Source organism: Olea europaea, unplaced genomic scaffold (assembly GCF_002742605.1).
Source record: "Olea europaea var. sylvestris unplaced genomic scaffold, O_europaea_v1 scaffold6, whole genome shotgun sequence".
In the NCBI taxonomy this organism is placed as follows: Eukaryota; Viridiplantae; Streptophyta; class Magnoliopsida; order Lamiales; family Oleaceae; genus Olea; species Olea europaea.
Window position 1 is genome coordinate 1,263,058 of NW_019264345.1, and position 10,624 is coordinate 1,273,681.

At 37.4% G+C, this 10,624-nt stretch overlaps 1 long non-coding RNA gene across 1 annotated transcript; it reads left to right on the plus strand.

Annotated features, from left to right (window-relative positions):
* Positions 1-6,806: 6,806 nt before the first annotated feature.
* On the plus strand, positions 6,807-8,737 carry LOC111389548. The gene is made up of 3 exons (XR_002701747.1): positions 6,807-6,862; positions 7,672-7,748; positions 8,542-8,737. It is a non-coding gene; the product is annotated as an uncharacterized LOC111389548 (long non-coding RNA).
* The last annotated feature ends 1,887 nt before the right edge of the window (positions 8,738-10,624 follow it).

Below are 10,624 nucleotides of genomic sequence, written 5' to 3' on the forward strand. Positions count from 1 at the left end.
AAGGGGTCTTTCAAGCGTCGTTCTTGTTGGGTTTTTTAGTTCGACTTTCTTTTGGGTTAATCCTAAACTCTTGGATTAATTTGATTTTCTTGGGTTCGTCAATCTCGTTGTGGGTTTCGTAGTCAACGTTGCTACGGGATTCGCATCAGTTGGTATCAGAGCTTTGGCTCCAAATTAATTGAAGGTTATATCTTTTTTTTATTTGTTTGGGTCGTTAATTTTTCTTTCTTAGTTTTTCTTCATTCTTGTTTTCTTTTCATCATTTTGTTGAGTTGTTGGTAGTTTACTCACCTTCTTTCATCAAGGAGTACAAAAACGAAAAAAAGGGTTACTGTACATTCGAGGTACTGTTCATCTCGAAGTATTGTTCACAAAAAACAAAAAAACATATATATAAAAAAAAAATTGATATCATTGTTTGATTTTGTGTTTTTTTCTACCAACAACAATTCCTACATTGTGTTTGATTTTTGGGATATTCAATTGGGTTCGAGTCTGTCATTCTTTTTTTGAGTTTATTTACATATTCGTGTCAAAACATTCATCTATTCCACTTATTCAAGTCCTTTGAGTCTCGTGGTCTTTGATTAATATTTGGTTTGTTTGAATTGCCGGTAAAATAATTGATTTAGTTCACTTGGTTCTTTGAAGTGCTTGGAGGGAGACTTTGAGTGGTAAAAGGCCGAGTGGTGAGTTTAATAGAGGGAAAAAGCCATAGTGAGTGTTTTTCGAGTGAAATCTTTGTGAGGTATAAAAAAATTGTGCGATATGATGTCGAAAAGAGAAGGTTCTAATTCAAGCTGAAATGGTAATGACAACAATACATCGAAGGACATGATAAGGAGATTTGAAAGGGTACTTGGTGATGTTAGGGAGAAGGTGGATAGGCAAGGGAAATGGATGGCACAAATGGATACTACAATTGCTAATCTTAGCCGGGGACAAGTGGAGATGTCTAATGTTAGGGGGCCGGGTAGGCATGAATCTAGGAGAGGAAGGCGGGATGAGTATCGTAGTAATGAGGATGATTTTGATGAAAATGACATTGATATGGGTCGAGCGAGGCATAGGGGCGATAGGATGGAAAGATGGGGTAGAAATAACTTGGGAGATGAAGTAGATGGAAATTTGGGAAGTATTAAAATGACTATTCCGCAATTTAAGGGGAGAAGCGACCCGGAAGCATATTTAGATTGGGAAAGAAAGGTTGAGATGATTTTCGAGTGCTATAATTAGTCGGAGGAGAAAAAGGTAAAATTGGCGGTGCTTGAATTTGTGGATTACGCGATATCTTGGTGGGATCAAGTACTGACATCACGGTGTAGGGGTCCGGAAAGGCCAATTAGCACTTGGGATGAGGAGGAGGTTTGTTCCGAGTCACTATTATAGGGAAATCCATAAAAAATTGCAAGGTTTGTACCAAGGATCGAAAAGCGTAGAGGATTATCACAAGGAGATGGAAATTCTTATGATTCTGGCTAATGTGGAGGAAGATCGGGAAGCTACCATGGCACGGTTCTTGAATGGGTTAAATCGGGATATTACAAATGTTGTAGAGTTGCAAAATTATGTGGAAATCAAGGACATGTTACATGTGGCAATGAAGGTCGAGAGGCAATTGAAGAGGAAGGGGATGCCTAGTCAACCGTTAGGTACTTTGACTCTTAATCCAACATGGAAATCGAAGTGGGATGACAACAACAAAAATGGGGCTGCACTTAGAGGTAAAAATGATTGGCAAAAGGGCAAGGATGAAAATGCTAGCAAGCCAATATCAAAATCGGAGGCACAACCATCGTGTAATGGGGACATCAAATGTTTTAGGTGTTTGGGAACGGGCATATTGCTTCTCAATGCCCAAACAAACGGGCGATGGTGTTGCAGGGTAATGGACAGATTGTGAGCGATAGTGATGCCGAGTTTGTTGACATGCCGACGTTGGAGGGTGTTAGTGAAGAAGAAAAAGTTGAAGGGCCGGTTGGGGATCTATTAGTCACAAGGTGAGCTCTCACTACTCACGTCAAAGCGGATGACTTGGAGTTGCAACGGGAGAACATTTTCCACACTCGATGCCACGTCAACAATACGGTATGTAGTGTTATAATTGATGGTGTTAGTTACACTAATGTAGCTAGCGTATCTCTTGTAGAAAAATTGGGTTTAACATTGTTGAGACACCCGAGACCTTATAAATTGCAATGGTTGAATGAGAGTGGCGAGGTGAGGGTGAATCGAAAAGTGTTAATTAATTTATCAATTGGGAGTTATAAGGATAAGTTAGTGTGTGATGTGGTGCCAATGCAAGCAGGACATATTTTATTGGGGCGACCATGGCAATATGATAGGAAAGCTATGCATGATGGGTACAAAAATCGATATAGTTTCATTAAGGATGGAAGGACCATTACTCTTGTGCCATTAACACCGGCGCAAGTCTATGAGGACCAATTAAGGAGAGCAAAAGAGTTAGAAAAAATGAGAGCAAATAGTGAGTTGGAGGCAAAGAGAGAAAATGTTGAGATAGCCATTAGAGAGGAAAAGAGAGAGCAATCACAAGAGAGAAAAGAAAGAGAGTGCCCCGAGAGAAGAGAGAAAACACGAGCGAATTTCTTTGTAAAAGAGAGTGATTTGAGGAGGGTGGTAGTTGAGAGGAAAGAGATGATCTTGTTCGTTTATATGGAATCACTCCTCAATTTTGAGGAAACTAACCCACCCCTCCCTAGTTTGGCTAAGTCGTTGTTGCAGGAATTCGACGATGTATTTTCGGAGGATGCACCAAGTGGATTGCCGCCTATTTGAGGCATTGAACATCAAATTGACTTCATACTCGGAGCTGTCATTCCAAATCGACAGGCTTATCGAAGTAATCCCGAGGAAACCAAGGAGCTTCAAAAACAAGTGGAGGAATTGATGAGCAAAGGATACGTGAGGGAAAGTATGAGTCCTTGTGCGGTACCGGTTTTGCTTATACCAAAAAAGGACGGAACATGGCGAATGTGCGTAGATTGTAGGGCTATCAACAACATAACGGTAAAGTATCGTCACCCTATACCTAGGTTAGATGACATGCTTGATGAATTACATGGTTCTTGCATATTTTCTAAAATTGATTTAAAAAGCGGGTATCATCAAATCGTATGCGGGAGGGTGATGAATGGAAAACGGCTTTTAAAACTAAATATGGTTTATATGAATGGTTGGTTATACCATTTGGAATCACAAATGCACCTAGCACTTTTATGCATTTAATGAATCATGTTTTACGTGCTTTTATAGGAAAATTTTTTGTGGTTTATTTTGACGACATCTTAATCTATAGCAAAAACCTAGGAGAGCATTTGGAACATTTAAAATGTGTGCTAATTGTTTTAAGGAAAGAACAACTCTATGTTAATCTTAAGAAATGCACATTTTGTATGGATAGAGTTATATTTCTTGGATTTGTGGTTAGTGCTAATGGGGTAGAAGTAGACGGTGAAAAGATAAAAGCTATTAGAGATTGGCCGACACCTAAAAGCATAACGAAAGTTAGGAGTTTTCATGGTTCGGCTAGTTTTTATAGGCGATTTGTGAAGGATTTTAGCACTATCACCGCACCACTCACGGAAGTAGTTAAAAAGAGTATAGGTTTTCACTGGGGTGATGAACAGGAACTTGCATTTAATACTATTAAAGGTAGATTGTGTGAAGCACTTGTTTTGGCATTACCTAATTTTGACAAAATATTCGAGATTGAGTGTGATGCATCAGGAATAGGGATTGGAGCAGTTTTAATACAGGATCAGAGGCCTATTGTATACTTTAGCGAGAAATTGAGTGGAGCTGCTTTAAATTATCCTACATATGACAAAGAACTTTATGCACTTGTTCGAGCTTTGGAGATTTGGCAACATTATCTATGGTCGAAGGAGTTCGTAATACACACCGATCATGAGTCACTAAAGCACTTGTGGGGACAAGGTAAATTGAACAAGAGGCTTGCATGATGGATGGAATTCATTGAGACCTTTCCATACGTCATTCGGTATAAACAAGGTAAGGAAAGTGTGGTGGCGGATGCGTTGTCTCTAAGGTACGTATTGCTAACTACTCTTCATTCTAAGTTACTTGGGTTTGAACATATTAAGGAATTATATGAAAAGGATGTTGATTTTTCGGATATTTATTTGTCATGCATTAAGGAGGCGGTTGATAGGTTCTTTAGGTATGAGGGGTATTTATTTTGGAAAAATAGGTTATATGTTCTTAATTGTTCTATTCGAGAATTGTTAGCAAGGGAGGCACATAGTGGAGGATTGATGGAACACTTTGGGGTTCAAAAGACTTTAGATGTATTGAAGGAGCATTTTTATTGGCCTAAGATGAAAAGTGATGTTGAGCGAATTTGTAGTCGATGCATAGGTTGTAAAAAGGCTAAATCTAAGGTTTTACCATAAGGTTTGTACACACCTTTACCTACACCTAGTGAGCCTTGGGTTGATATCTCGATGGACTTTGTTTTGGGTTTACCTAGGACTAAGAGAGGTCGGGATTCTATTTTTGTGGTTGTAGATAGGTTCAGCAAAATGGCACATTTTATACCATGTAACAAAACTGACGATGCCATGAATATTGCTGACTTATTCTTTAAAGAGATTGTGCTTTTACATGGGGTTCCTAGAAGTATAATGTCGGATCGGGATGTCAAATTTTTGAGTCACTTTTGGAGAGTTTTCTGGGTTAAGTTAGGCACTAAGTTACTATTTTCCACAACTTGTCACCTACAAACAGATGGGCAGACCGAGGTAGTGAATAGGACTATGACATAATTGTTACGCACAGTAATCAATAAAAATTTGAAGTGTTGGGAGGAGTGTCTACCATTTGTTGAATTTGCATACAATCGAGCTGTTCACTCTACTACATCATATTCTCCATTTGAAATTGTATATGGTTTTAATCCACTAACTCCTTTGGATTTAATTCCTTTACCTGTGAATGAACGTGGTAGTTTAGATGGCAAAAAGAAGGCGGAATTGATTAAGTCACTCCATGAAAAGGTAAAAGTGCAAATTGAAAACAAAAGTAAGTTGGTTGCGTCGCAGGCGAACAAAGGTAGGAAGCGCGCGACATTCGAGCCAAGAGATTGGGTTTGGGTGCACCTTAGGAAAGAACGGTTTCTGGAGCAAAGAAAGTCCAAGTTACAATCGAGGGGCGATGGTCCATTTCAAGTGATTGAAAAGATAAACGACAATGCTTACAAGTTGGACCTTCCAGGTGAGTACAATGTTTCAGCTACTTTTAATGTAACTGATCTCTCTCTATTTGATGCAGGTTCAGATTTGAGGACGAATCCTTTTGAAGAGGGAGGGGATGATATGATCCAGGAGTCAAGCCCGATGAAGGCAAGTGCAAGACGAGACCCGTTGATAGTCGATGGCGGACCAATGACGCGATCAAGAGCAAAGCAAGTGAAACAAGCGACGAGATTGCTTGTTCAAGAAACCATTGATGGAACCATGTTCTGGACTCAAAATGGAACAACTTTCATGTTCGGGTCGAAGGCCGAATCAACTTGGATCAATTTGTTACCAAGCGACGTAAGCGGAGGCGAAAGACAACACCATGCGGCCGTACAGGCAAAACCACATGCGGCCGCACACATGCATACCGAAAACCAAAAGTACAATTTCAGTTGAACCATGCAACCGCATGGATTTACACAATGCGGCCGCACAGGCCAAAAATTTGGCGAATTTTCCAATTTTGGCAATTTTCTATATTTTGTTAGATTTTGATTCTTTTCCATATTTTGGAGATTATACTCGACTTTTGCACGATTTTCTACCTAGTTTTTAGGTTTAGTATAAATAGGAGTTTCCATTCAATTGTTAAAAACCTTTTGACATTATTGACATTGAATTAAAAGTGAGACGTATTGTCTTCTCTTCATCGTTCTTCATTAAACAATTTCGAACTTATCAAGTGTTAACTTGTGGCGTTCAAACAATCGGATTTAATTCTTGGATTACGTGATCGAGGGGTCTTTCAAGCATCGTTCTTGTTGGATTTTTTTGTTCGACTTTCTTTTGGGTTAATCCTAAACTCTTGGATTAATTTGGCTTTCTTGGGTTCGTCAATCTCGTTGTGGGTTTCGTAGTCAACGTTGCTATGGGGTTCGCATCAAATTCGCTCTATAAAATATTTTGGGAACTTAGGGCAAGTGAAATGGATTGTAAACACAATAACATAAGCCCAGGATACTTGATTTATACCTACAAAGATAGATATAAAATCAGATTTTTTTACTAGTGACCACCTCATGCTTGAACACCTCATGCTTTAAATATTTATCATTTTAACACCCAACCTTAAGGCATCAATCTTGTGTACTACTCCTTAAGCACTTATTATAGGATGAATATATATCTTATAATCATAAATGGATCCAAATATAATGGTTGAAAATCAAGTATGGCTGCAATGAAGACACGTTGTGCTTGGCACCTCATGCTTGGGATAGTTGTCATTTTAACACTCAATCCCTTCATCCTTAAGATATATAGCACGTCTCCTACCTCTTTTTATTTAATATAGATAGATATATATATATATCTTATAAATCAATATAAGTTAAATAGTCCAAGAGAAAAGTCAAATATAGTAGGAAAAGACCACCTCATGCTAAACACTTGGCTGCACCCCATATTTTCTTAATCCTTAAGGAAGAGTCACGTCTCCAGCATCTTGAAGACTTTATATACACCTCCTAAAAACATGTTTAGTCTTACAAATTATCCCCAATTGACCACCAATTCAAAGAGAAAGCAAAAGGTAAAAGAGAGAAGCAGAAACAAGGAGCTGAAATTGAATTTCTGGATAGGTGAGTTTAGCTCACGGTTTTGAAGTTTTTCTTTAGTTCTTTTGCTTGTTTTATAATATTTTTAAACTATAAACTTACTTGACGCTAAGTATAAGGGTTGTTTATGATTTTATGATGGCAAAAGAGAGGGGTAATTGAGTACAAGAACCTGAAAGAAACCAATAGGAATAGAGATGTGTTGATTGATGAATTTGGATGGTTTAAACTTTGATTTTGGATAATACTGAAGATATAACTTGTATCTATGTAAATGAATGTTGTTATATGGGATTTAGAAGGATATAAATGGTCTTCTAATAGCCTGGGATGGAAACCGAAAGTTATCACAATGAAAACTACCTGATTTTGATGTTATGGAAATGGACTATTTTGATGCTGAGAACACTTGATTTGTCACGACTTTAGAGCATTATTGCCTTCACATACATGTTATAGAAACGGATTGGATATGGATAAGGGGGTGAAAACGGATTGGAAAAGTAGTTGGACGGTGATGAAACCTGAAAAACAGGTTCTGTCCATTTATGTATTTAATATGATTTCAACCTTTACATGTAAATTAATTATCTCTTGGGCCTAGAAAATAGATTCTAAGGAGTATTAGGTTGTTGACAACAATTGGATGATGTTGATGTTGGTAATTGGACTCGAGGAAAAATGAGACTTATGGGACGAGATTGTAATGCCGTTAGTAACTTGAATAATGAATTCGTTTAAATTATTTTGACGTGAATGGAAGTATTTTGGGATTTTGTGTGTTTTAAGGTTATTAAATGGAGGATTGTCTTTAATATTAAATGGTAATACAGGTGATTTTCCAACGTTGAGTGAAAAAGGAAAGTGATATAATCTCCGTAGGAGCTTGTGCACACACAAGGGCAAAAAGGTAAGTAAAAATCCATTTGTAACTACGATACAAGAACCTAGCATTTGTGGTATAGTGATGTTAGGATATTTTCATACTTTGATAAGAAAGCTCGTTGCACCCTATATGATGATTACGATCATTGAGTATGCGGTTGCAAAATACATTGACATCAACTTCCATTAAGCATGTCATTCATGAGCATTTTTGTTGGCATGCACAACATATGATCATGGTTGAAAACTTTGCATGCAAAACATGATTTCAAAGTAAGTTTTCTTTATAAATGTTATATTGACCACTACTAGAGCACCGAGGCATGTGAGGCATGCTTATGTGAAATGTTTGGCATCGCGGATGATACTTCCTGGGTGATTGCAATGGTAGACAGGGGATGGGCCTTTGGTGATCATGGAAGGGCGGACCACTCGACTATGCCCTTGTTATGATTATTGGCGCTGCCGGGTGGGAGACTTCTTGGGTGATCATAGGGGTAGTTAGGGGATGGGCCTCTAGTGGTCACGAGAGGATGGTCCACTCGCCAGTGTTGATTTCATATTGGCCACTTGATTATTAAAATTGATATTATGCAGAGCTCTATCCGGTGCATAGTTGGTGGGTTAAGGGCCCAATGAAATGAAATATTTCAAATGAAATAATTTCGAGTTGACTTTGATGAATATTGGAATATGATGCATCTTTAGCATGATGTTTAAAGTAAATGACATGGTGTCACATATCCTTGTTACTCATACTCATGACATGCATGATTCTTGCTTACTAAGCATTGGTTTATGTAGTTCTTACATTGTAGGTGAGCATGAAACTATGTAGAGGGCACGACTAGCTGTGGAGCTCTTACGGGATTCCAAAAATCAATGTACATGGATGACAACCTGTAGGGTTATTTTGTGGGCTATTGTTTTGAGCTTACACTCTATTGTGTCGTATTTTGGGGGTCCTATCTTGTATAACTTTTGAAATGGCCTATAGATGTGTTTATAACCTTAGAACATACGTGTTGGATTATGGTTATGTGATCGTTGATTTTGATATAATATATGATCATCACAGGTGATTTGAAGTTAACAAATAGGGACATAATTGTGCAAATGCTCGTTTCATTTTATTAAAAAAAAGTATATCTAAATTTTATGTCTAGATCGAGTTACCAATATCATTTCGACATAGGAATTAGTATGGTTATCTGTATATATTTGGGGTGTGACAGATATGCCGTACCGGAGTACCATTTGACATACAAACATTAACATGAATCGAAACTTATAACTTAACACGGTTAAACACATTGCATCTCTACCTACCTTGATTGATGCTTTTGAAACTTTGAGAACTTGGATTGAAAATTTCGATGAAACTTGGACGTTGAAAGAAATGCACTCCTTGGATGTCTGAAAACCGTTGAGAATTGATGTTTGAAAACACTTCTTAAACTTCAAGGAAAAATAGTTTTCCTCACTCTCTTTTTCTCTCTTTGAAACTCTTTCTTTAGTATGTAAAAACTCTTGCTTTTGGTGTGAGAAAAATGAGTGAAATGAGGTCTCTATTTATAGGTAAATATCCCATAATTTAAAGCAAATGAAGGGTCAAATTTCATTTATGAGAGAAAACATGGGTGCCATTTAAGTTTGAGGTTAAATGCTTCAATTTAGCGGGATTTTTATTGCCAAAAACGTGGGTGGCCCTTTGAGAAAATAATTGATGAAAATAAATATTTAAATTCTAGAGAAAAACGAGAATTTTCATTTCAAGCAGTTTCGGTCGACCAGTTGACACTGCACAGCTTTCAGTGTTTCTATCATAACTTCTTCTGTCGATATCCGATTGAGGTAATTCAAAGTGCATTGGAAATCTAACTCAAAGAGCTACAACTTTTATTTAGATATCATTTTCCAAATCGAATGTTTCCTATGTCGAAAATGGGTCTCAAATGAGACTAAAAATCAGAAGTATACTTTAGTCATCCAATATCCATGTCTTAGTGCCACTAAGGTGTCTAGAATTATTTGGAGTTCTACACAACGTGTCAGAAATTGATGTACAAATAGCAAAGTTCAATCGGTAAGAACCTTGTGTTTATGTACACTATGTTGTATGCTTTAGTTTACACTTTGCTACATGACATATCTCTTTCAGACAGTTTAAATTTCAAAAAGTTTTCCCATCCAATCGACACTTGACAACAATGCAAGTGTTAAACAATGTATCAAAAATTAGTATACAAATAGCAAAGTTCAATTGGTATGGGCCATGCTACATGTACACTATGGTGTGCACTATAGTTCACACTTTGCAAGTGACATTACCTTGTTGGACAGTTTAAATTTCAAACAATTTTCCCATCCAATTGACATTTGACAACAATGCAAGTGTCAAACAACGTGCCATAAATCAGTGTACAAATAGCAAAGTTCAATCGGTAAGAACGTTGCAACATGTACACTATGATGTACACTTTAGTTTACACTTTGCCACGTGACATTACCCTGTTGGACAATTTAAATTTCAAACAATTTTCCCATCCAATTGACACTTGACAACAATGCAAGTTTCAAACAACATGTCAAAAATCAGTGTGCACATAGCAAAGTTCAATCAGTAAGAACCTTGCTACATGCACACTATAGTGCACACTTTTGTTTACACTTTGCCATGTGACATTACCCTGCTGGACAGCTTAAATTTCAAACAATTTTCTTATTGAATTGACACTTGACAACAATGCAAGTTTCATACAACATGTCAAAAATTAGTGTACAAATAACAAAGTTCAATCGGTAAGAACCTTTCTACACGTACACTGTAGTGCACACTTTTGTTTACACTTTGCCATGTGACATTGCCCTATTTGAGAGTTTGAATTTCAAACAATTTTT